Genomic DNA, 27,085 nt, shown 5'->3' with positions numbered 1-27,085 from the left:
TCCTGGGGTATTTATAGGATTCCTTCCCAGTGTGGTTTAATTTACATTGGGCAAACTAAGAGAGGCTTAAAATTTCGCGTCAAGGAACATGAGGCATATGTTAGAAAAAAGGAAACACAGAAGTCTTCTGTTGCTCAACATTGTTGGTCCGAAAACCACACTTTCAATTTTTCTGCTGCCAAAATTATTCAAAAAACATCTTCCATTGGAGAACTGGATTTTCTAGATTCATTTAACATTCATAAAAATCTTTCTGTTCTAGTTAACGATCCTAATCCCAATCTAAATTTGCCTTCGGCATTTAAAGAAATTATGTTTTAGTTCTGGTTTCACCAACAGATTTCGCCACTTGCTTATTCTTGTCCAGGCTTTTTTATCTTACCTAATCATTATTTCCTATCTTGTTCATTTGCGGTTTTGCAGCTGATTATGGTGTTTCGGTAAAACCATCGAAACTAGGCCTGTGAAAATTTTGTAAATATAACGCTGATTTTTGTTGTTTGACTTCTGAATTAGATAGCTTTCTGCTCAAGTTATCTTCGATGATGAGGATCCAGCAATGGTTGGTAATATGAATAAATATTTATTGTCCTCTGCAAGTAAGATAAATCATTTTCAAACTTTATGTTGTATCACTGCATCATACAGCAGGAAGTTTTGAATTGTAAAATACTGCTTTTCGGACACGCCGTTAAAATACTTAACTTAATTCGAGCAGCCCCCTTGCAAAACTAACTTGCAAACTAAGCACACTTTCTTACTAAAAAATCTATAAGATCCTCATCTTGCTCTGCATAGTGAAGTACGTTAGCTCAGTAAAGTTCTTGCAAGAAAAATAAGCTAATGAATTTTTGCTGGATGGTGGCACAGATATAATTGAGAAGCTGAATTATGTAAACTTGGAGCTACAGAAAGAGATAAATATATAGTCTTATTCAGGGGCGTAGCTAGAGGGGGGCAAGGGGGGCATCTGTCCCCGGGCGCAGAATCCAAGTTGGCGCCAAACTGATGTTACGACATTTTAGAATTAAATGTTTTCCATCCTTGGCAAGCAGTAGGGGGCGCGAAAGATCTTCAGTTGTCCCTGGGCACTGAAAACCCTAGCTACGACTCTGGTCTTATTAACAGTATCTGTTAAGCTGTTTAATGCTAAACTGGTTTTGTGGATATGACATTTACAGATGAAGTTACTTGCGCCTTTCGCAAATATGAAAAAAAAAAAAAAAAAAAAAAAAAAAAAATCATAAGCGAAGATGAAACCCATTTGTTATCAATCTTCAATTACTTCAACAGCAGTTTGAAGAACGATTTGTATTGTTAAATATTACCGAACCAACTGTCACCTTTTTCATCAATCCTTTTACTTGTCAAGTAAATGTAACTGACATAATTACATACATTACAGAGCTTATTCAAGCAAAAACGAAAAACGTTATTGCTAGAAACTGAACTCCTAAAATCCAATGTATTAAATGATAATTTCTGAAATATAGTTGGAAGAAAGATTTTCGTTCTTTTAGAGAGCATCATACAAGACAAAATCATTTTTTGGTTCCACATATTTTTGCGAAAGAATTTTTATATCAACGAAATGTAAAAAAAAAAAAAAAAAAAAAAAAATGTAAACTGTTATGTGCATTATTTAGCAATTATTTTATAAACGAATCCAATAATTCATTTTTATATTTTTGGAATATTTTTTATAGTATTATGTGTATTATTAACTATGCAGACTGTAAGTGCACCTTGAAAAAGTAAATATACCCGCCGCGCCACCAGTATTCTAGAATGTGCTCTAAGGTGCAAAATGGTTGGGGATTTTTGGTTTAATACAAACGGGGGAAAGCATCCAGTAGATCTTGCAGGGTTGGTTTTGAAGAAAGAAATGGCTACTTATTTTAAACGCTTCAACTTCAGTTTAAACTAAGTCTGGCTTAAAGCAAAGAAAATAATGAAAATATAACTATTAAAAGGATAAACCTTTTTACTAGCTATTTTTTCATTGTGTGACTCGCTGGCTCGTGTTCACGTTACACATGAGAAAAACCGCGAAAACTAACCATGCAGCCAGCCTGGTTGCCTAAGATCAAAATCAAACCTGGTCGAACTACCAGTAATTGAGCGATCTTAAGCACTCGTCCACTGGAGGGGCGATCCAATAAGGAATTAAGAACGAGGGGGGAAAAATTGGACTCTTCAACACCACACGTTCAGAATCTCAAGAAGATTTTAGGCACTGTTTTGTGGATGAGACCCCTGTTCCTTGATTATGTGCCACAAAATGTCAAAAGGTATTCATTACACTAACATGTTGACTTAACTCTGACTAGTTATAAAAAAAAGGCCTTCGGAAGTTTAACATAAAAGTGTTACTTTTACACAATAAAGCTTTAACACGCAAGGCTCAAATTTCCCACATTGGTATTTGGAAATGTGAATTTTGTTTCTCCCTCATTCACTGTATGCACTAAAGCTGGCCTCAAGCGACTTCTTTTTATTTCAAAATCTGAATTAGCGTTTGCCTGGATCAGATAATAATGATAATGGTGATCTGAAGAATGTAATCAGAAACGGTTTGAAGGCTCGGATAATTTCATTTTCTCCTTGGCGGAATTAGACACATAGAGGATTGGGTTGGTTTGGCTCATATGATTATGACAACGTACAAGAGGGCTGTCTACCTGGAATTAAAACTTAAGAAATCAGCCACGGAGGAAACATTTCAAATGTTAACCGAGGCTTATGGAGGTGAAACTTTGTCTCATGAACGTGTTTTTGAATGGCATAAGCGGTTTTCAGGGGGAAAGATAAATGTGGAAGATGATGAACGTGCTGGGATGCCTTCTTGGAGGACTTTATAAGGCAGAAAATTTCAGACTTTTGTGCCCCACACATTCCTTTTACCATTGTTAGAAGGTCGTTCCTTCCCCCTTCCTTTCCAAAACTTGAAAAATAAATATACAAGGTGTGACACATACACACACACCATATAAAAATGAGACTGGGCCAATAAATCATTGTACTTAATCAGTTCTCCGTGACATTATTACCTTCAAAGTAGTTCCCTTCAGCATTCACACACTTCTGCATTCGGTGCTGCCATCCCTGGTAACAGTTTTGGAACGAGGTTTTTATAAGACTCTTCAGGAGATTCTCCGTTTTTGCCTGAACCTCTTCAGCTGAGGTAAAATGGGTTCCCTATAAGTAAAATTTAACTTAGGAAATAAAACAAAATCGCATGGAGCCACATCAGGTAAATAAGGAGGATGTTCCATCGCAGTAATGTTTTTAATGGTCAGAAACTGCTGGACAGTATAAGGACCGCATTGTTCTGGTGCGACAGCCATCCATCATTCCACAACTATGGCCTTTCTTTTTCCTAATTTTTTTCAAGAAGTCTTTAGTACTTCAGTGTAGTAGTATTGATTAACAGTTTGAAAACCCTGAAAACCGCTTATGCCATTCAAAAACACGTGCATGAGACAAAGTTTCACCTCCATAAGCCTCGGTTAACATTTGAAATGTTTCCTCCGTGGCTGATTTCTTAAGTTTTACAAGAAACTTGATGTCGATTCGCTGTTCGGTTTATACATTAGACATTTTTCTGGCAGAATGCAGTTGCACGTGTTCACTCAATGATGTAGTACTCCCCACTGGTGTGGTTGGCTAAGTCGAAGCTGGCCGCATGGATAGAGGAGGTATGTGGCATGACGTCACCAAAACAGTTGTTGCCAACTTCACTCTGTTTTCAAGCTACATACTTAGTCTGTTTTTTTTTTTTTTTTTTTTTTTTTTTTTTTGGGAGGGGGGGGGTATCACACCTTATATATATTTATTTAGATGATTTTTAACGTGTTTTTTGAATTAAAAAATAGAGTTCAGAGTAGTGTAGAAAATTTTCGCAGATATCAAGTATTTTTTTAATGATAAAGTAGTTTGAGTAAAAGTAGATTTTTAGATTCATAAACTAAAAAAGCCGACTCAATTTCTCCCTGAAACTACGAAACTCCTCCTCCCCGGTTGAGAACCCCTGCTATAAGGGAAGCTGGCTAGTGACCACGTTACACATGGGGAAAACCACAAAAACGGCCATCCAGCATCTTGTTCGCCCGAATCGAATTCTGGTCAAACTACCAGTGTTCAGCGATTTTATCGCTTGGCCACTAGAAGATCTACTTTTAAAGGATCGCTAAGCGTTAAGGTCAAGGAGAAAAATGTACAAAACAAATTAAATTATTTTAGACATTTTTGTTGTACAAGGTACCTTAGACTTAAAATTTGTTGGACGCCATTCTCTCCTTCCCCTTATTAATGTGAGATTATTTTAAATACTTGTTCGCAGAGTGAAACTGTCATTTTAAATTAACCTTTATATCGATACTCATTAATTTTATGTAGCATACAAATATAAGCATTACAAATGATCAACTGAAATTCCCCCAATTTCTAACGTTTTTTAATATTTTGTCACAAAATGGGGACTTTTAGCTAAATTATCAAAAAATTATAAAATTCTGTTCACTTATAAAATTATCCACTCTTCTGCATATTCGATATCGATCTCCTGTTCGCAATCATGGCCTCGACTAATTTAATAACATTCGAGAAATTACTAAGAAATCTTCAGTCAGTGTGGAGTTTTTTCAAGATTCCAAAATGCGTTTACAAATGCTTAAAATTTTCTCTACCGATGATGAAAAGAATAATAAAACTCGTTAGCAAATCGTTAGCTTATGTAAACTAGAATACAGCTGAATGTTGAGTCTTACGAAAGCATAAAAAAGCTCTTGACTGAAAGTCAGGGTGGGCGACAAAGCCGAAAATTTTAGAACTCAGAGAAGCAGCGGGCGGCAGAATCTAGGAACCATAAATATAGCATCAGGCGGCAGGGGAAAAAAAAAAAAAAAGTAAATAAATAAAAAATAAAGTAAAAAATAACCCCAGGCCTGCTAAAGTTCTGCTGCAATTGCCAAGTGGTTAGAACCGCTGAACACTGGCTGCATGGTTGATTTTCGTTTCCATGTATAACATGATACGACTCAGTTTCCCTTAGAAAATCCTCCACGAAGGTATCCTTGCCTCTGGGCATATAGCCATCATGTGCTTAGTTATATTCGAGTAACCTAATCTAAAAGTTCCTTTTCATAAAATCTACATCCGAAAAAAAAAATAATAATGCATTAATACTGATCTCATAATCAATATATGAATATCAATTATTACCCAACAATTATTTTTCACTAACGGTTAAGCTCATTTTAGCACTGTTCTGTTTTTTCTCTCGTTCTTATAACATACATTCTTTTAGACAAGGAAGTTATACAAACAAAAGAAAAAAAATCTGACAGCTTTCAGATTTTACAATTATGCCCAAAGAGGCTTTTTTTAACGTTTTGTTTGTTACCTTTATTTATTAAATATCACGTTCTTCGCACTTAAACCATAAAACTCAATTCAATAGCAATATCTCAAAATAATTTTAATATGAACCTTTTCTTTTTTTTTTTTATTACAATGTTGCTATTGCTCGCTTTGAAATCGTTGAGTTTGTTAATCAAAAATTCGTTAAAGTGTTACAAAATATGAAATCGATAATAAAACAAATTTCAAATTCCAAATTTGGGCTTCCAGATGTGTATATTCAGGTCTAGAAGTACGTCATTCAACATCTGATGGCTCTAGGTACCGTTGGTTTTATCACAACGCGAGAAACATACATAAATTTATGCAGATTCTTCACCATTTAATTTCTTTAAATATAACACAGGGGGTGGCAGCAATTTGAAAAGTGAACCGACATTTATAGTGAACCAACGCAAAATGCCAAAGCGAAATTAATAGCTCTTCTGGGCTAACGCCCTTTGACTAAAAAAAATTGCAGCTAAAAAAAATTTGTATATGATAAATATTTAGATGAATTAACAACAGGGTTAAAATGAAAAATCTGAATAAAACAAAATACATTTCAAAATTCTTAAATTTAACAAATACGAACGATTCCAACATTGTCAACTACTTTGGCTGCATGCTGCTAGCAAACGTCGCCAAAAGTAGCCAACGTTTCACTCAACTGGTGTAATGAAACCCACCTAGCCGAACCGGCATTTTCATTTTGAGAGAAAATTTCACATGTAGATTTCGTCTATATATGGCCATTCGCTTAACTACAATTACGAAAATAAATGTTGATTTGCGGAAGTTCAGAATCACTTATGGTCGTTAATTGCGCATACCTGCCGCAACAAAAATGCTGATGAATCATTTTTCGGAAGAAAGAAACTAAAAGAGTTTGAGCTGCGACGTGAAGTCTGAATTTACGGGACGGGAGCTAGACATTTTGCCGCCCGGTGCAAATTCTGCACCTACGAAACCCTGCCGCCCGGTTCATTTCTAAATTACAAATATTTTGCCGCTTCTAAATCAGGGCCCCTCCCCGGTGCGCCTGCACGGGTTGCACCGGCCCTAATGATTTAATGATGATCGGCGGAAGCATATCTGAGGCTATTTGGGAAAAAAAAAAAAAAAATAATAATTAAGTACCCAGGTCTTAATTTATAAAATTAGAAGTGCCGGAGCTTTATGGAAGACCACCAGAAAAGAGGAACAAAATAATAATAACAATAATAATAATAATAAATAATTAAATAAAAAAAATTGAAAGATTTTAAATTACATCCAAAGGAGCGGTTTTTTTTTTTTTTTTTTTTTTTACCATTTTGTCTGTTACCTTTATTTATTAAATATCACGTTCTTCGCACTTAACCATAAAATTCAGTTCTAGAGCAATATCGCAACATAACTACTATTCTTCAATTGAACATATCTTTAGAATTTCCGATGCACAGTCTCACGCGCTGGAGATAAAAATGTTTTTTTCTGTACAACGTTGCCATTACTCGCTTTGAAAAAGTTTGTTAATGAAAAATTCGTTAAAGTTTTACAAAATATGAAATCGATAATAAAACAAATTCTAAATTTCAAATTTGGGTTTCGAGATGCCCATATTCGCAGTAGGATTACGTCATTCAAAATTCGGTGGCTCTAGGTACCGTTGTAATTACAAAGCGAGAAACTTGCATACATTTATGCAGATTCTTCATTATTTATTTTCTTCAAATATAATACAAGGCGATAATATTTGGCGGCAACAGTTTGAAAACTGAAACGAACATTCAACGCAAAATCGCAAAACGAAAACAATAGTCCCTCAGGGACAAAGCTCCTTTGAACTAATAAATAAAATAACTAATTAAACAGCAAAATAATTAAAATTAAAATTCAATAAAATGTAAAGAGATAAATAAAATTTGGTGAATTATTAAATTAACGGTGAATAGTTAAATAATAAAATAAAATACGGAACGTCGCCTTATTTTGGGATCCAACTGGAATTACAACTTCATTCAAAAACTAAGAAATAGCTCAACGGGGCTCCGGCTGAATTTAAGATCTGAATATATAGTGTAATGTATTGCTTCAAAGAATAATAGAAACAAAAATCTTTTTAGTACAAAGGGGCAATTTTCCCAGAAGACTATTAATTTCATTTTGGTATTTTGCATCGATTCCCAATAAGCGTCACTTTTCAAATTGTTGCCACCAGAGATTAGCGGCCTGTATTATATTTGAAGAAATTAAATAATGAAGAATCTGCATGAATGTATGTATGTTTCTCGCATTGTGATAAAACAACGGTACCTAGAGCCATCAAAATTTGAATAACATAATCTTCCATAGATTATGGGCATGTGGAAGCCCTAATTTGAATTTGAAATTAGTTTTATTATTGATGTCAAATTTTGTAACACTTCAACAAATTTTTGATTAACAAACTAAATTGGCGGTATCCCATGGACGGATGGAGAACCTTCAGGAACGAATTCTTACCCGTTTAGCCCAGAATGTTCTCGAACACAACCGAATGCTATATAAACCCTGCTGATCCGCAGTTAGTGTACCTCGTCAAGAGGACGAGAGTGTATGCCTTGCATAGAGTACGAGATAGTCAGTATCGAGTTGGTGTCTCGTCTAGCGAGTCAATCCCTGCGGAGTCGATCGAGTTGGCAGCCGGGCAGCGAGAGCCGAGTGGGTCGTCGAGTACACCGAAGGAGTCTCGTAGTGTATCTCGGTTAGTGCATCGTCGAGAGAGCGTGTTGAGCTCCGGGAACGACTAAACCGAAGAGTCGAGAGCCGTGCTCTGTGTGTCCTCGAGAGTACGTGGAGTTCCGAGAACGACCGAGCAGAGTCGGGAGCTGTACTCTGGTGCTTTGCAGTGAAGCTGTCTCCACCATTATTGCCTGACAGTGTGAAGGCTGTGTCGTTGATGGTTCCAGCGTGTTTATAGTAGCTCTTCGAAGACTGTAAAAGTTTCTTGGAGCTGTCCTGATTAATACCGGCCAATAAAGTGTGCTTCGATACTTCACCAAGTGTCGTCGTTATTCACTCCAAATCCACACGAACCCCGTACGAAAGTGAAGGAAGAAAATAACGTAACAACTGGCGTCAGAAAAAAAAGTAACAATATTTAATAAATAAAGGTAACACGCAAAACGTTAAAAGAACGCTCCTTTGGACGTAATTTAAAATCTGAAACCTTTCAGACTTTTTTTTTTTTTTTTTTCCCCATACACCAACGAAAAAAGTTAAAACTGTTAAAACATCGCTAATGAGAATAGAGATAATGCTAGAAGCAGTAACATAGTATGAAAGAAATTTTAACGGAGGGTGTGTAGGTATGAAACAAAAGTGAGAAGAGTCCGACACTTTCTGACCAAGGACAATACCTCTTTAAATGTAGGTAAGGAACCTTAAGGACGTATTGCTACGAGTTCCTTCTGGTATAATTCTAGCTATCAAGCAGAAGGTGACAAGGGATTCCCCCCCCCCCGCGAATCCGAGTATTAGGTGAGAACAAAGTGAGATGCAGATCAAAGTATTTTTGGAACGATGCAGATCAAAGTATGTTTGATCTGCATCGTTCCAAAAAGTCTGCAAGGGCTATTTTTCGTGGAAAGACATTTGGTCTGAAATGAAGCATTCACCGGCTGTCATATATTCATTGCACTTCCTTCAGGATAAGCCTTTGACATCTGGGTAGGGGATTTTCTTTCTTTAAAAGTCTGTCTCTGTCCAAGGGTTTGTTTCGTAGGGAGAGAAAGGCATACATTCAGAAATTAGAATCAATTTTTAATTTAATTTTATTATTACACTAATATTTTGGAGATGAAGAAAATTTTCTGCTGAAATTGTGGTTTACTTAATTAGAAGAAGTACTGAAACCCTCTTACACAGAGCTACGGACTGCTCTGGTGAGGTCTAGTTGGAATTACGAATCTCTAAAAGTAGCAAATACCAGAGTCCAGCTCCGGCGCAATTTAAGCTTTTAAGCACCCTATACATTATTAATATATTTAATAGATACGTTTGTGTGTATGTATGCATTTTCGTATTCTTAAACAAGCGGATTTTCATAAAAATAATACCATTAAGGCCATTTAAAAATAATGCAAATAGTTAATACATTTATATGCATGTATGATGGTTTCTTAATATCCGTATGCGACGAAAATTATTGCTTGTTAAATTCTTAAATACTTCACAAATTTCACAATTGTGGAATTTTTGTAAATTTAATATTAAAGTATATTTTTCTGGAATTAAAAAAGATTTAACAATTTATTTTTTTCTTTTCTAGAATGAAAGGTTAAAGCGATTGAAAGCGTCAAAAGGACCCCAAACTATCTCTAAAGTATAAAAGCAAATGGATACACTGAGGAATGCGAATTATTTGTAAAGAGCCTGGCAGATATCAGAAAATTTTTTAACGTTACATAATTACCGAATACTTGCATTTATTATTAAATGATCCCATTAATTTAATTTATTGGGTATCAAACTTGTTTAAAGTATTATAAACAAATACTGAAAAGGGGGAAAAGATTTTTATAGAGTAAGTTCATTTAACGTTTTTAGAGTTTCTAAATTAATTGTTAAACTTGAACATCTCACGAAAATTCCGTTCTAATGAATTTCCGCGAATTACAAGCTCTCGTGACTGTGGATGAAATACAAAATGAGAAAATATAAATAAATTTATGCAGCTTTTATTTTTGTAATCAACAATGCCTGATTTCAGCTATTTTATTATTTGCCCTTCTGCATGTACCACGAACAAGTTCGTTTTAAAAAATCGAGATTAATTAAAAAATTATAAAAAGAATATCAGTTGTTACCTTAGGGAAACGCAAACAACTCTCGATTTAAATTGCTGAATATGCCACCGAAGATATATCTGCAGATAATAAATTCCTTAATCTACCGGGAGTTTAGAAAATAGCTGATAATACCGAATACTAAAAATTCATGCAAAATACACAATGATTGGCATAAAGCTGAACTGATAAGTTATGCAGAGTAAGACATTACCAGTATTAAATGAGGTAAAGCAAAAGGTTTCTTTCAGATAAAAAAAAAAAAAAAAAAAAAAATCAATTGTAATCTGAAGATACACTCGAAGCGATTTTTTAATACAATCATTTATTTAATTTGTTTTGCTCCTAAACTTTTTTATTATGTTTATTTGAAGATTTTGTAATCTAACAAAGGTTTTGAAAAAAGAAACCTAATGTAAAACAGAGAAAACAAGATGTTATGGAATCTTAAGAGTGATACGTAATACAACTGGCTTTTATTTTCACTAATTTACAAATATCAAATGGCGATATGCATTAACTTCCTTTTTATTCGAAACATGCTGAATTTTTTTATTATTCTAACAACAGAGTTATATAACAAAATGAAGTATGAAGATAAGTTTTATAATCAGTGGTCTCAAACTGGTGGTCCCCCGGCCGTATGCGGCCCTGGAATTAATTTTGGCTCGTGAATACATTTCCCATAAATTAACTAGCATCATTATGACATGATTTATTATGAGAAGGATTTGAAGGATGATTTAAGATTTTAATGATTTTAAGTTCAGTTTTACATTATTTTCATTATGAATAAAAAGGAGCCCGAGTAACGCCCCAGAAAATATGCAGATGAATTGATTTACAGTGTGATATAAATCTTACTCAAAGGTTTGAAGATACAGATTTCATTAATTGTATGATTTCATTAATTGATTGTATTGTATTGATTTCATTAATTGATTGTATTGTATTGATTTCATTAATTTCATTATGTACGTGTCAAAGGATAAATATCCTCAGTTACGAATTTCTGCAATAAGAGTAATCGTCATATTTGGGAATACATTTCAGCTTCCCCCCCCCCAAAAAAAAAGAAAAAACTGACGTGTACACATGACTTCCTTGTACGGAATATTAAATTATACGCAATTTTCGTGCATTTGATTTAAACATATTGAATTAACAGTTAACGAATTTTGAATTAAATCTACTTCGTTGATAGCGCATAAACCACAATAGAATAAATGCACTCTTTAAAGTTCACTATATTTATTTACCGTAGCGACACTTCGCCGCTACGTTCACTTAACAGCATTAACATTCATTTTATAACTTAGAGTGAACAAAAATTATATCGTCCGAAGAATTACCATAAGTTCTATTCAAATACTATAATAAATCTAAAACGATGTATAAAATAAATTAAACAAATAAAAAAGAAACAGTTTTTCGCAGACGATTCAGCGCCGCTTACCTAATGCGCGAGTGCTACTAATTAATTCAGTTCTCACTTCGTGGCAAGGTAAAAATACATGAGAATTCAAAATATTTTCATTAAAATTTGAAAGCTATAGAAAAACATAAAACACCAAATACAGTTAAAACAATTAAAAAACAATTTTTACAATTAAAATTACAGGTATAATTTAATTCGCAATAATAAAAGAAGGCGTTACTTTGTTGTTTTGAAGTTTAGTTTCTTTAGATTAGCAACAAATCTTTCTACTATGTTTCAAACGTAAACAAATATGGCTGCCATGGTAATCAGAAATTAGGCTTAGCCGCACTTAAAAAACTTTTAAACTGTTGATAATTCCACAATTATTGCATGAAGGCTGGCCTAACTGCATGTTACAGCAGTACTATGTAGAAAATTTCAACGTTCTGAGGCTAATCGTTTTTGAGTTATGGGAGATACGTACGTACGTACAGACGCCACGAAAAAAATCTCTTCAGATTTCATTTTAAATCAGTTTTATAATTTTCTTCGGGGAAAAAGAGTCCTTTATTCTGTCCTTAAGTACAGATGTCACTCCAAAACATCACTAAATTACATTCGATAGCCGGTCAAAAGGGATATTTTCGTTGAAATATGATACCCGAAATTTTTCGCAATTACAATACTTCCTTTTTACTTCGTACAAGGAAGTAAAAGGAATCAGGCGGATCGATTTGTATTGATAATTACAATAAAGAGAGTTTCTAGTTACTTTTCTCCAAGGTTACTTTATCGATAAATATAGTATTTAATCGAAATCGAGACGGTATCAGATGCTGTAGCTGAAATCTGTAGTAAGAAATGAAGAAGTTTATGGATTCTTTACATGCAAATAAATATACGTATTTTATTTGTAAGCGTAAAAGAAAAATTTGATATTTTGTCCCATTTGGAATGTTTTCATAATTTGTTTAAGTTAAAATTGGTTATTTAGAAGTTAATTCAATAAATTAGAATTATTTGAAAAAAATGACAGTCTGTAAATTTAATATTTAGCTATAATACAACTGAATTACAAAATGTAACAAAAAAATTGTTTTGTAGATCCCCATTTTCAGTTTTCAGTCAGAAAATAAAGACAAATTGGAAAAGTTTTCCGGTCTTTTCGAATTAAAAAAATCACCTTGACTCTTGTTGGCAGTCTTTTACAACTAAAAAGGTAGAAGTTAGTTATCGTTTACAAGTTTACGATCTGCATAACTTTAATAATAATAATAATAATCTGAAACCTTTCAACGATCAATTATCAATGATTTTATATTACGCTCAAGGTGCCGTTTCCTTAACGTTTTGTGAGTTACCTTTATTTATTAATTATCATGTTCCTCGCACTTAAACCATAAAATTCAATTTAATAGCAGTATCACAAAATAATTTAAAAAGAGCATATCTTTAGAATTTCCGATACACAATCTCGAGCACTGGAATTTTTTTTTTTTTTTTTTTTTTCCCGTACAGAGTTGCCATTGCTCGGTTTGAAATCGTTGAGTTTGTTAATCAAAAATTCATTAAAGTTTTACAAAATATTAAATAGACAATAAAACAAATTCCAAATTTGGGCTTCCAGATGCCCATATTCGTGTGGAGAACTACGTTATTCACAATTTGATGTCTCTAGGTAGCGTTGTTTTTGCACAGTGCGAAAACATACATACATTCATGCGGATTCTTCATTATTAAATTTCTTTAAATATAATGCAGGTCTTTAATATTTGGTGGGAACAATTTGAAAAGTGAAATGCCGTTTATGGTGAACCGACGCAAAATGCCAAAACGAAATTATTAGTCCTTCTGGGCAAATTTCCCTTTGGCCTATTAAAAAAAAATCCCAAACTATCGATAATTATCTAAGTTGGCGCACATTATCAACATATCAAAAGAACATTTTAAAACACAAATTTTAATTATTAAATAACGATTCTATGATATGAAGAAATAAAACACAGATTTCGCGAAATACTTCTCCATTTCTGTTCTTCTCCGCTTGTACTCAGTGATCTAGTTTCTCTTAAGAAAACATTAAATGATTCCATAAAGTGTGCTATCTAAAAACCTATGTCATAATTGTTACCTTTAGCGATTTTTCGGCAAAATATTGTATTCCTGTAGAACATTTACTAAAGCTGGCAAATTCCACAAGCAATATTTTAAGATTGAACTTAAGGCAAAAAATATCACGCTCTTTCGATAAAAACGGTCACAACATGGAATACAACGGAAAGAAACACATACGAAAATGTCGAGTTGCTTGATTGGAAGATTATTATGAGCATAGTTGCGTGAAAAATATACATGTGCATTGTTGCTAGAGTTCGGAACATTTTGAAAATTTGGCGACTTTTAAGGTGGTTGCGATAATACATAAGTACCTTTTTCCCTTTGTCATCATCATTATTACCGTTTTTGTATGTTTTGATAAACGTTTAGTAAATAGTCGGCGTCATTGGCAGCTTTTATATCGTGTGCCTTCGGCCCGCATGCTGTTTGCGTTTGAGACCATTACTCCATGTATTAACAATTATGAAGTGAAAATGCAACTTAAGATCTTGATTAAATATTGACAGCAAGAAATATAAATATATATATTTTAATAGTTTTGATTTCTATTTTTGGAATACCAAACGATCAGGACGGTTCGTCCTTGTAATCTCTTGCTTAATCCATATGTAAAGTGAATACCGGATTTTTTAGAAAAGTCCTTCATTTTTAAGCATCTTTAAACTTAAACAAAAGTGTTTCCTATCATTACTGAGATGCGATGAGATCATGTAAATATGGCTAGCGATAAAGTTCATTTGCTACACGGCATGTAAATATAGCATTTTGGCACGAACTCCAACAAGGAAGAAATGCTACACAAGCGTACCAGAATTTAGAGAAAGTTTTTGTTCGAAATACAGTATGGGGTATCATTTAAGACAAGGTTTCTCAACCGGTGGTACTCAAGGGAAATATAGGTGGTACGCAAAGAAGTAGTAACTATTAAATTCAAAAGTTAAAACCCCAACATCCTGATTGAGATTTTTTCTAACACTCGTAAATTAATGCGATCTGAGCTTTGTGCAAGAGTGGTGGTGGCAATAGTACTTGGTAGTTGGTGGTACTAAAGGTTTTCAAGTTTTGTTTAGATGATATGCGTCAGTCAAAAGGTTGAGAACCGCTGATCTAGAATATGGTTCGAAAAATTTGAAATAGGTGATTTCAAGCTTAATGATAAGCCAAACACGAAGTATCATACACCATATATTTTAGAAAATCCACTCGATAAACAATATTCATCATCATTACGGTTTGGAAAATTGCCAGTTCTGATATTGATAATCTTGCTGTAAAAGATATTTATCTTAACTCGATATCAGTGCAGCAAACAGAAGTTAAAAAACGGTATATGTATTTCTTAATAATTTTTATCTTCATTCTATTTTTAATAGCATATCTACTCAATATAATTTACAATATACCTATTTTCTAATTTTCTATTCGATTTTATAATATACCACCTTTCTAAGAGTGCCCATGATTGCAGATTAATTTAGTGTTCTGTGTAGGAGATCATCTTAGAGAAGTGATGCTTAATACTGGCATTATTTATGTTTCCAGAAATGATCTTGTAAGGATTATGCTAAATTTATTCACAGTTAAATTTTGAGTTAAACTTCCTTTCTTATCGCTTCTTAATTTCAACTTACCACTTCCGGCCAGAATGTAGTTTTAGAATCACGTCTGAATGGAAATTGAAGAAGAGCGGTATTCAATCGCGAAGTTCTATTGTCTTAGTTACAGAGAACCAGAGATTCTGGTTAGCACGCGTCCGTCCTTTTAGGCTACTCTTTCTCAAACTATTGTTACGCTCGACCGTACTTTAGGCCCTTGATAGCTTCGCAGTCAATTAGCGTTAAGGGACCAACTCCGTTAGAATCTTGATAGCTTCTATATCTTTTTAGTTAAGATTAGTTTAATTTAGTTTTTAGTTTCCTAAGTTGAAGCCCGAGTGTCGGCTTTATTCTAAAACTCCAAAGACGGAGTTCTGTTAAACTTTAGTTGGAATAATAACAAGTTATTTCACCCTTCTCTCTTTTTGTTTTCTATCTCACGAACTCAAGCGCTTATTTGCTTACTTGCTCTTAAGATTCTTCACATTCAACTGTAACTTAGAATTACACAGTGGAGATAAAAAAAAATCTCAAAAGTCTAAAAATCCTAAAAAGGTTACCGCCACAAGAAGTCTCATAATACCTAAATAACAATACTTCTAAATATTTACATCATTAGTGTAATTAATGACGGACACCTCTAATGCCATATAATAAATATCTCGGTTAACTCGCAATCATTTACATGCCGCTCAGCTAACAGTTCGGAATATTATCATTCGAAAGGTTATATTTGTATTTTCTTTCTTAATTATGAGGCGAACGATGCGTTTACACTTCAGTTGCATCAAACCTACAAGATTAAAATTGTTTGGTGATTTAATAGTTCTCGTTGAATATAACAATCAAATAATTTTGTGCATCATAGTTATGAAAAACTGAATAAAACTGTATCATAAACCTATATAAATAAGTACATAAAACAAACTCTTTTAAATAATTTTCTGCTCCACTCTGTCAGCATTTTTCACAATCCTGAAACAAAAAGTTACGCCCCGATATTAATTTTATTATAATACAAAAAGTAATTCTTTCTAAGCTTCTAGAGCAGTGTTTCTCAACCGTTTGTGCCCCAGAAACCTCTTTCACCATTGCATCATCAAAACCCTTCTTTCCAAAACTTGAAAAATACATGCATACATTTATCTAGATATAAATTACTTTCTAACGTGTTTATAAATTCAACAACTAAAATTATAGAAAATGTTAGTAAATCCCAAAACTTGAATAAAAGTAATCTTTTATATTTATAAACTAAAACTAAGTACATAACAGCTGAATAAAAGATTGTATCAGAATTTTCCGAAGCTAATTGAGGGCGAGACAACTGCGGAGACTTTATATAAGGACAAGCACCGAAATGCTTTCTGGTATTGAAATATATAATATATATATTTGCAATGATATATATATTTTCAATATATATATTTGCAATGATATATATATTTTAATATATATATGTATAATTATTAAGAAATATTAAATTTATAAAAGGTACAAACCAAACTAATCTCTACCGTGTACGTAATATATGGTATTAGGAACGTCTTTTATTAATTAAAATAACGGTTCAAATATCTATACAAGTTAAGACACAATAACACGCCGAATAACTACTAATTCAGAAGACAAACAACAAAAATCAGCGTTATATTTACAACCTATATATAGTTTTATATAGGTTTACGAAACTAGTCCTGTGGAAATTTTGTAAATATAACGCTGATTTTTGTTGTTTGTCTTCTGAATTAGTATCTATACAAGTTATCAGTTGAATAAGTAACAGATTTGAATTAACGTAAATTTCATCAATTTAAATATATTATTAAAAATAAAACTAATATTTAAATTATTAAGAAGCGTGAATATTGTCTTTAATCCCTTGGTTTTTTTTAGGCAATTACAGACTGATTAAATTTGAAAGACAAATTAGAGATTTTATACTTTACCCAGTGGGAAATAAATTAAAATGCTTGCAGTGGCAACATTCGCCAATGCAGGTGGATATTATATGCATCACATAATGATGTAATAATACGTTCGAAAATTTGTGAAAGATTCTTCCAAAGGCATAAAAAATAAATCAATAATTAATAAAATAAAGAATAAGTTATGTGCAGGAAGGGTTATTAGTGCAACCGGCTGTAGTAAAAGTCGCGAAACTGTCTATGCAAAGAGTTTTGACAACCAATCGTCAGTCCTTAACGTCAGCGTAAGTATATGTCAGTCTCAAGCAACGTCGCTATTTTCGCATGCGTTCTTTTAGTTGTTTTCCTATTTTCAATGATGTTCATAAGCAAATCGTGACGTCTTAAATTCTTTTTAAAAATAAATTTGTGCGATTTGTCAAAAAAATGCGGTAATATATCTGCAGAAATATATTTTCCTCAAAATTGCTAAAGAGAACAATTTCCTTGAATGCATTTTTAAAGCAATAGTTATAAAACTTTCATTAGAACAAAAGAAACAAAAGCCTGCTCGTAGTAAGTTTAATAATTGATTTTAAGAATAAATCTCTAATTGAAACATTATATGTTCGGTATAAATATGTAAATCAAAAGTCTAACTTAAAGGCCCAATAACCCCTTATCTTTCATTTTAATTTTGGATATTTTCGCTTTCCATCTAATACATAATGCTAAAGATGTAGTTAATTCTGAACTTAAAGTCAAAATTTCCTTACCGAAATCTTTCTATCGTTAAACTAAGACTTCATATTGGATAACTACTCATCGCTTCTGTATCTCGGCGTAGTTAGAATGCTGCTTATTACTTCACTTCTTAATGAAAAAAAATCTTTGAATGGGCACGATTAATTCGCCAATCTGTTTTTAACCGAAAATGTTAAATTTAAATAAAAATGAATATTAAATCTGTCACAAGCTGCATCTCATTAAATCTGCTTTAGTTACCAAGTTTTTTTGCCATTACGTATCTTCTAGTATATATGCTTCAACATCTGTCTACGCAATCAATATATGTACATCATCACATGTATGTATGAAATAAATTATGAATGCATGATTTTTTTTTTGCAATTATGCATCACCTTTCTTTTTCTTCTGTCAAAAATTGCCAGCATTAAAAGGGCATAGTGATAAGAGATGTGTACCAAAAAGGTGTATTGAAATATTCACCATAACTAATATTGTTCATTACCCAAAATGACATTCCGGTATTAAATGTCTTAATTTTTTTATCAATCCCAACGGGCAACATTTTTAGCAAGAATTAACATTTCATAATTAGCATAATTTTCAGTCTGTCCACAATTAAATGAATTTCTTATACTTTTTACTATCTGAATCTGTTGCTGCATTTAAGCTCAATTGTATTAACATTATGTACTTGAAAGAAGCGTGATTGCTCTGTAAATAAGAGAAATACCGTGTCTATTTCTCTTTAATTTCAGTTTTATACTAGAATCATTTTAATAGGCTGGCTGATATGTATAGTGGGAAAGTAATGCGAGACTATTTATTTACCTTAAGATCCAAGGCATAGCAACTGGTATTCCTATTACATATGGAAAAATAAAATAAACCATTAATTTATGCCGCATTGCATTTTAAATAACAGGTAATACCAAAAATTAAAATTAAGTAATTATAAAAGTATGCTAAAATTGCGTTTATAAATTTGTAACACTTACATTAACTTTTTCTTTAGCCTTTCTACGTTATGTGATTGGTCTTAGCTCCGCATTTTTTGATACTGCTTGAATCTACAAGTCCAATGTCAAATAATAAACTTCTCCGAAACCACAAAATTCTCCCCATTAGAAGAAAATTTTTTATGGTTGATATCCTCTGATTTAATTCAAAAGATAACTATTAGGAAATTTATGCAAGCAAAATTTTAGTTTTTCCTCTTTTCCGGATGTAAATTAATCTATACCTAATTTTATAGACTTGAACTGCAGAAAATATATTCAAGGTACTGTTTCAAAGCTTTGCTTTAATTTTCTTTTTTGTATTAGCCCATCAGCAACCAAGGTGAGAAGCTAGCATAAAGCAAGTTGTAGAGACATCAGGATTGTTTTTGCAGCAGGCAAGATGAAAGTTGAGCAAACGCCTTTGCCGGGAATCGAACCACGGACCTTCGGAATACCGGCCCAGCGTGCAGAACCACTACACCAAGAAATCACGCTAGGAAGGTGGGAGAAATACCTTATATACTCCCCTTTTAAAGAGCGACTGGGGTTTTTAAGAGACCCAATCGCCAAATCCTGGGTGTGGAGAATCATCATCCACGACCCTTTTAGTTCGGGCGCCACTGTAGAGACATTAGGTATTTTTTGGAAGCAGGAAAGATGAAAAATGAGCAAATGCCTTCGTGAGAATCAAACCACGTACCTCTGGAATAACGACCTAGCCTGCAGAACCACTACACCCCGAAGGCACGCTAGGAAGGCGGGAGAAATACCTTATAAAAAGTAATGTGACTTAAATTCATATGGGAGTATTCGAGTTTTTCCCATATGTAATGTAAATATGAGCCAGTTTTTCTCTTAAAACGTTCTCCAAGATGATATTTATCTAGTGTAGACAGCCTTAGCATACTTTTCCCACATTCAAATTCTCTTTGTACTCTCATAAGATAATTATTTGTCGCAAACATTCATGATATCAAAAAGAGATGTTAAATACGGAGAATGCTCCTGAAGCTCTGTGAATTTTCCTTTAGGTGGCATATCTATAGAAGAAGATTTAGATATCTCCCCCCTGTATAATGTCTCTTGTCTGATTGCAACTGCTTTTATTCTCTTTAGGATTTCGCAGATAACTGATGATATACTGAAATGTAGTTGATGGTTTTCTAAAATCTTGAAATATATCCTCAAAATTTTCTCGTAAAACGGCAATTTTATTATCTCACTGCTTACAAGTATTTATTATAATCTAAAAAGAATTTTAGAAGGAACTAAGAGTTACTGTTAATCTGAGACAGCCTCACTTTCAGTTTAATTTGAAGTACTGCCATTCTTTGAAGATGGCATTTGAAACTAAACTAAAAAAAAATTACTTGTCTGAAGGCAACTTTTACTTTAGTTCTTATTTTTTTTTTTAATCCAATGGCTAGATGCTTGCTCCGTGAATATTCCTCAGAAATGGCCAAACCAATGGCTCCTTAGGAAGTCTCATCACCGAGTCTCACCATGATTACGCTGGTTGCACCCAGGACCTGCACTAGAGTAAGTATAACCTGTGCGGTTGTACCGGGTGGCGACATTTAGAGGCGAAAAATTTCTAGGATTTAGGCAGGCATTACATAGCATATTTTACAAGCCACGGATATTCCACGGAAGAGGAAATGTCTAACGCCAACTTTGGTTATACGATAGGGGACGACAGACGTTATATCCGGAAAAAGAGGGCGAAGAAAACAACACAACTAACAAACCCAACACAACACAAATGTGGTTTGTGGGTTTTTTCTACTATTTTTCTTCATTTTTTTGTTGTACAACGAAAGGCACATCAACAAACTGCGAGGACCGAGCGTTGGTTAAGTATGTTCTTAGAGTCAAAATTTATAATCTAATTATAAAAATATACGGACTAGCTTCGGTACTTTTTCTAATGGATAAATCTGCGTACGCTTTTAGCTGAAATATTTAATGGATGAATAAAATTCGACAATGAAGATTCCATTGAAATGGAAGGCATAAGTTACATTAAAATGGACGAAATGGATCTTACATTATGATATTGTCATCATAAGCAATCCTGGACTTCTTATCGCCACAGTGTGGCGCCTGACATACACCGACCTCATCTTCTAACAAGATAAAAAATATTTACTTGCTCTTGAAAGCAAACTAAAAAAAATCTCCTTACTTGTTTGGTGACGATAAAAAACAGCCAAGTCTGCAACAAACTGCCGTTAACGAAACAATTTCGGGGGAAAAAAATGTTAAACGTAAATCTTCCGCAGGCACCAAAAAATGTGTCATGTATTTGAAAAAAAAAAAAAAAGCTTCAACTTCTATAAATCTGGTCTGATGACACTAAGACGTGCTGTTAGGTTTAACATCAAAATTCAAGCTTTTAAATACATCAAAATTGGCAGAAAATCGTATGTATTTCGGTTAAGAATCATAGATTTAAAAGCTGAAAATGAAAGTAGGGAATCAGTGCCTCAGAAGAGAACTATATATTACCTCGTATAATTTTTCAAAATATTCATAAACAATTATGAATAGTTAATAAATCAATTATTACTTTTCAGCTGTCAATTAAGTATGTTAAGTACTAACATGTTAAATATGGCGTTACCAACTGATAACTAAAAAATGATAATTGCATTCAATACTAATATTTCTGAATTGTTTTCTTAACAATCTGCTAATTTATAATAAAATTTATATATATATATATATATAATTCATAGTAAAAACTGAAAATTTATTAAAATATTTTATGAAGAATTTTATCCTTATTATTCCATAATGTTGTCAAATGTTGTCAATTTCCATGTCAAATGATTCAAAATTTAAACTTGCTTAAAATAATACTTTGTAGAGACATTAGGTTTGATTGGAAAAGCCAGAGATATGAAACATTAGCAATCGCAGGGCCCACCAGCGGGAGAGTGGTAAAGACGCTGAACACTGGTAGTTCGGTCCGAGGTTCGAATCCCGCGAACGGGCTGGCTGCACGGGCGTTTTCGTGGTTTTCCCCATGTGTAACGTGTATACGAGCCAGTTTCGCTTAGAAAGTCCTCAACGAAATTATCCCTCCCTTTAGGCAGATAGCCTTCGTGTGCTTTGCCATAATTGAGTAATACAATCCATTAGCAATCGCCTTCGCCGGGAATCGAACCACGGACCTCTCGATACCGACCCAGCGTGCAGAACCACTACATCACGAAGGCTGGCTAAGAAGGTGGAAGAAATACCTTATATACTCCCCATTTTAAAGGGCGACTGGAGTTTTTAGGGTACCCAATCGCGAAATCCTGGGTGAGGAAAATCATCATCGAACAACCTTTTTTAATTCGGGCGCCACTGTAGGGACATTAGGTATTTTTTGGAAGCAGGCAAGATGAAAAATGAGCAATCACCTTCGCCAGGAATCGAACCACGGACCTCTGGATACCGGCCCAGCGTGCAATACCACTGCACTACGAAGGCACGCTAGGAAGGCGGGAGAAATACCTTATAACTTGTACGTGTAATAAACACAATAAGGAACCGCAAATCTAAAATTAGATAAAATACTCAATCAATAAATATTAAATGTCCCTTATAATGCACCAAGTATATAAAAACAAATATATAGCAATATAAAAATACATAAGATAAAATTATAAAGAACTAAATACAGATCCTTACAACAATACGCATTCTTTCAAAAATTAAACTATATAGTAAAGTTGAACCAAAGGAGAAGGTACTAAATTTAATAAATGAGTGTCCTGTTACTATGAATTGGACAGCTAACTAAAATATAAATTGCTTTAAAATTTACGAATACAGCGTATCTTCTTACCGCGACCACTTCTGAAAGTGATCCAAACACAGTTCCAGATCATATCAGTTGAGTTCCAAAAACCTTCAGATTACTTGCCTTCAGACAAGTAATTTTTTTTTTTTTAGTCTAGTTTCAAATGTCATCTTCAAAGAATGGCAGTATTTCATATTAAACTGAAACTGAGGCAGTCTCACATTAACAGTAACCCTTAGTTCCTTCTAAAATTCTTTTTAGATTATAATAAATACTTGTAAACAGTGAGATAATAAGGTATTTCTCCTGCCTTCCCAGCGTGCCTTCGTGGTGGTAATGGTTTTGCACGCTGGAGAGTTATTCTAGAGGTCCGTGGTTCGACTCCCGCCGAAGGCGTTTCCTCATTTTTCATCTTGCATGCTTCCAAAAATACCTAATGTCTCTACAAGATAATAAGATCTCCCTTTTACGAGAAAATTTTGAGGATATATTTCAAGATTTTAGAAAACCATCAACTACATTTCAGTATATCATCAGTTATCTGCGAAATCCTAAAGAGAATAAAAGCAGTTGCAATCAGACAAGAGACATTATAAAGGGGGGGGGAGATATCTAAATCTTCTTCTATAGATGTGCCACCTAAAGGAAAATTCACAGCGCTTCAGGAGCACTCTCTGAGTTTGTGTCTCTTTTTGAAATCATGAATGTTCGCGACAAATATTTCAGTTCCAGATCATATCAGAATCTCTGGAACTTTGTTTGGTGATCTCTGAGATGATCTACTGTAATTTATTTATGAGTTAATTATGAAACAGTTATTAAAGTTAATTAATATTGCTTCATAAAAATTAATATTTAAATTTATAAACATAAAAATGTGAGAAAATAGTGTGCTAAATTTTAAGCTTAAAAGTATGAGAAATCTTTTAATTAATCGATGTTAATTAACACACTTTTCGAAAGAATAAACATCAGTGTTATCAACAACGCTTTCTGGTTCATTTGATTACATTTAGCACGAATTATTGAATGAAACAAACTTAATGAAAATTATTAGTAGTAAAGAAACATATGATTCACAATATATATGCTTTTCATCTCTTCATCAAAAATCTCAAAGTATAGATAAAGTTGGAAACTGTTTAATGTTACATATGGTTAATTATCTTGAACAGAATTAACAGATGGTCAATTATTAGTTATATGCAAAAGATTAAAAAAGGTGAATTAAAAGTTACTCTGTTTACTTAATTCATACCAAGAATATAATTGCCAGATAGTTGCATCGTTCGAATTCAGACATAACGTGAATTTTAATTTTAAAAAAAGTTGCTGATTCAAAGCAGAGCTGACTATTATATTAAAGACACTTTTTTCAGTCCTGAGGATTTATTCAGTAGTTTTAGAATGTAGGTTACAAATGGCTGTATTTGTTATAAGGCTTTAATTACTTAATCTGTTGCTTGACTTTGCACACTGAGTCAAACCAGAAACTTCGCTATGTGTTCGGAATTATATTAATTATGTATTCCAAACTAATATTAACTGAAAGTCACTATCATTCCTTGCCCCTTAGCAGCTTATGCCTCCATGATCAAAGAAAGCATCGAAAATAGGGGAAAAGGTTATCAAACTAATTTATAGATAAATAAAAAAAACTATCTTGATATTATTTTGCTTGTAAGGATTATGTTAATTTTATGAACAGTTAAATTTTGAGTTAAACTTCCTTTCCTACCGCTTCTTAATTTCAACTTCTTAATTTCACTTCCGGCCAGAACGTAGTTTTAGAACCACGTCTGAATGTAAATTGAGGAAGAGCGGTATTTAACCGCGAAGTTCTACTGTCTTAGTTAGAGAGAACCAGAGATTCTGGCTAGCACGCGTCCGCCTTTTTAGGCTACTCTCTCTTGCTAAGCTATTGTTATGATCGGCCGTACTTTAGGCCCTTGATAGCTTCGCAGTCAATTAGCGTTAAGGGGTCAACTCCGTTAGAATTTTGATAGCTTCTACTATATCTTTTTAGTTAAGATTAGTTAAGTTAATTCCTTAGTCTCTTAAGTTCAAGCCCAAGTGTCGACTTTATTGTAAAACTCCAAAGATGGAGTTCTGTTAAACTTTAGTTGGAATAATAAAGAGTTATTTCACCCGTTTCACTTGTTGTTTTCTACCTCACGAACTCAAGCGATTATTCGTTTACTTGTTCTTAAGATTCTTCACATTCAACTGAGAATTACACAATGGGGAATCCTACAAGCTATTTAGATACTTTAAGATTATATTACAGAAAACAGAGTAGCAATTTTCTTCAAGTTTTTAAAGTGCAAGCTGTCTGCTGGTTTATTGCTATAAGTGCCCAATTAATTAAAATTATTGAATGGTTTCATATGATGGTAAAAGTAGCACATTTAGAATAATAATAAAATTTGGCCATTATTTTTGAGCTGATCCAAACAGTTTTTTTATTTTACAACAATAATTAAAGTAATAACAATTGTCTGGCAACAGAATTCGAGTCTTGAATCGGAAAAGCAATTCCATCGTTGTGCAACAATGAGATATTTCCATTTCTGCCATATGACGCCATTAAAAGATTTGCAATAGGTTCTTTGTATTTCGACGAAACTTAATAGATATAACTGCACACATCTAATAGCTGAAATGTTTTTAAATAAGTAAAGAATATCTCAGAAGATATCTTTCAACTTCATATCCAAAATAATTTAGAGTAACGTTTCAACCCAAACGTCAATAGAAGCATATTACAAATCACGAAAATCAGTTTGTTGCATACGTTGAATAACTGCCGTTAACTGAAAACATCATACAAATAACCAAAGCCACATCAGAGATATAATCATGGAAGAAGATTCAAATCAGCCACCAGAGGGAAGTACAATTAAAATCATTGTTACAGATGAATCTGCAAATGAAAAAGAGCTGGATGAAGAAGAAAAAGAAATTCAGGCAGAAAGTATAGTAAAAACTTATGAAAGTAAAAAAATGAATGAGAGTAAAGATGATGTATCCACGGTTGAAAAACCCCCATCCGACAAGTTAGAAACAGATACAAGCGAAATGTCTGATCTTTTGACAGACAGAAGGAGTTCTAGACGGGAATCCACTGCTCTTCAAAAGATGGACGAAAAGCACTCGTGGTTGTCAGAACTTGAGGAAAAGTGTGCCAAAATAGAATCCACGTTCATATCGAAATTTCAGTACGTAGCATTGAGCAACCATTTTCAGAAGTATTTGGATCAGATGAAATCAGAGGTTACTATTTCAGAAGTTTATGCTAATTTTTCCAACCTCTTTGAAAAATTTCGAACAGCATACATTGGTTCGCAGAAGTTGAAAAATAAAATGTCAGAATTAAGATGCCTGAAGCAAATTTCAGAAGCAGAAAACAGGAAGTTGAAAATCAAACTGGAGGAGAAAGAAAGACGTGTTGGGCAGCTGGTCGAATCGCTGGAGAACTACAGGAGCGAAATAGATGAACTTCATGAGCAGAAAAAACAGCTTCAGGAAGAAATAGGTGAACTGAAAGAGGAGGCTGCGAAGACATCGGATCTTCCAGATCAGGTAAATTTTCTTACATTACATTCCTTTTCGTTTTACTTCCTTGTACGAAGTAAAGGAAGTATTGTAATCACGAAAAATTCCGGGTATCATATTTCAACGAAAATATACATTTTGCCGCTGTTGAATGCAATTTAACAATGTTTCGGCCTGACGTCTGTACGTAAGGACAGAATAAAGGACTCTTTTTTCCCAAACGAATTTAAAATGGATTCAGAAGAGATTTTTTTCGTGGCGTCTGTACGCACGTATCTTGCATAACTCAAAAACGAGTAGATTCAGAACGTTGAAATTTGATATATAGGACTGCTATAATATGTAGTTACGCATCTCCCTTTTTGGCTGCAATCAACTGCACCAAATATATATATATGTATTTCATAATTACAAAACATTTTTTTTTTAAAAAAACAAGATATAAACACGCCTAGTATTTTCGGGCATTAAGCTGCTGACAAATTATCAGTAAAGGTATAAAGTAAGAAATTTAGAATTAATTTTTCACGAAGACCAAAAACTGTAATTTAAAATTAATAAATTTCAAACAATTCTATACATGAAATTAAGAATTTTAAAAAATATTAAACCAAAACTTTCCAAACAAATAATATCCCAATTAAAAAAATAAAGAAATTTAAAGGGAAGCGAACATAATAGAAGAGGAATTTAATCAACTTCAATGCCACTTGGTCAGGAGGAGGAAATTCTTGCTTT

This window comes from Stegodyphus dumicola, chromosome 4 (genome assembly GCF_044657685.1).
Source record: "Stegodyphus dumicola isolate Sdum_Otavi_A_Nest chromosome 4, ASM4465768v1".
NCBI classification, from domain to species: domain Eukaryota; kingdom Metazoa; phylum Arthropoda; class Arachnida; order Araneae; family Eresidae; genus Stegodyphus; species Stegodyphus dumicola.
The sequence above is the reverse complement of the archived record's forward strand: the minus strand, read 5'-3'. Positions refer to the sequence as shown.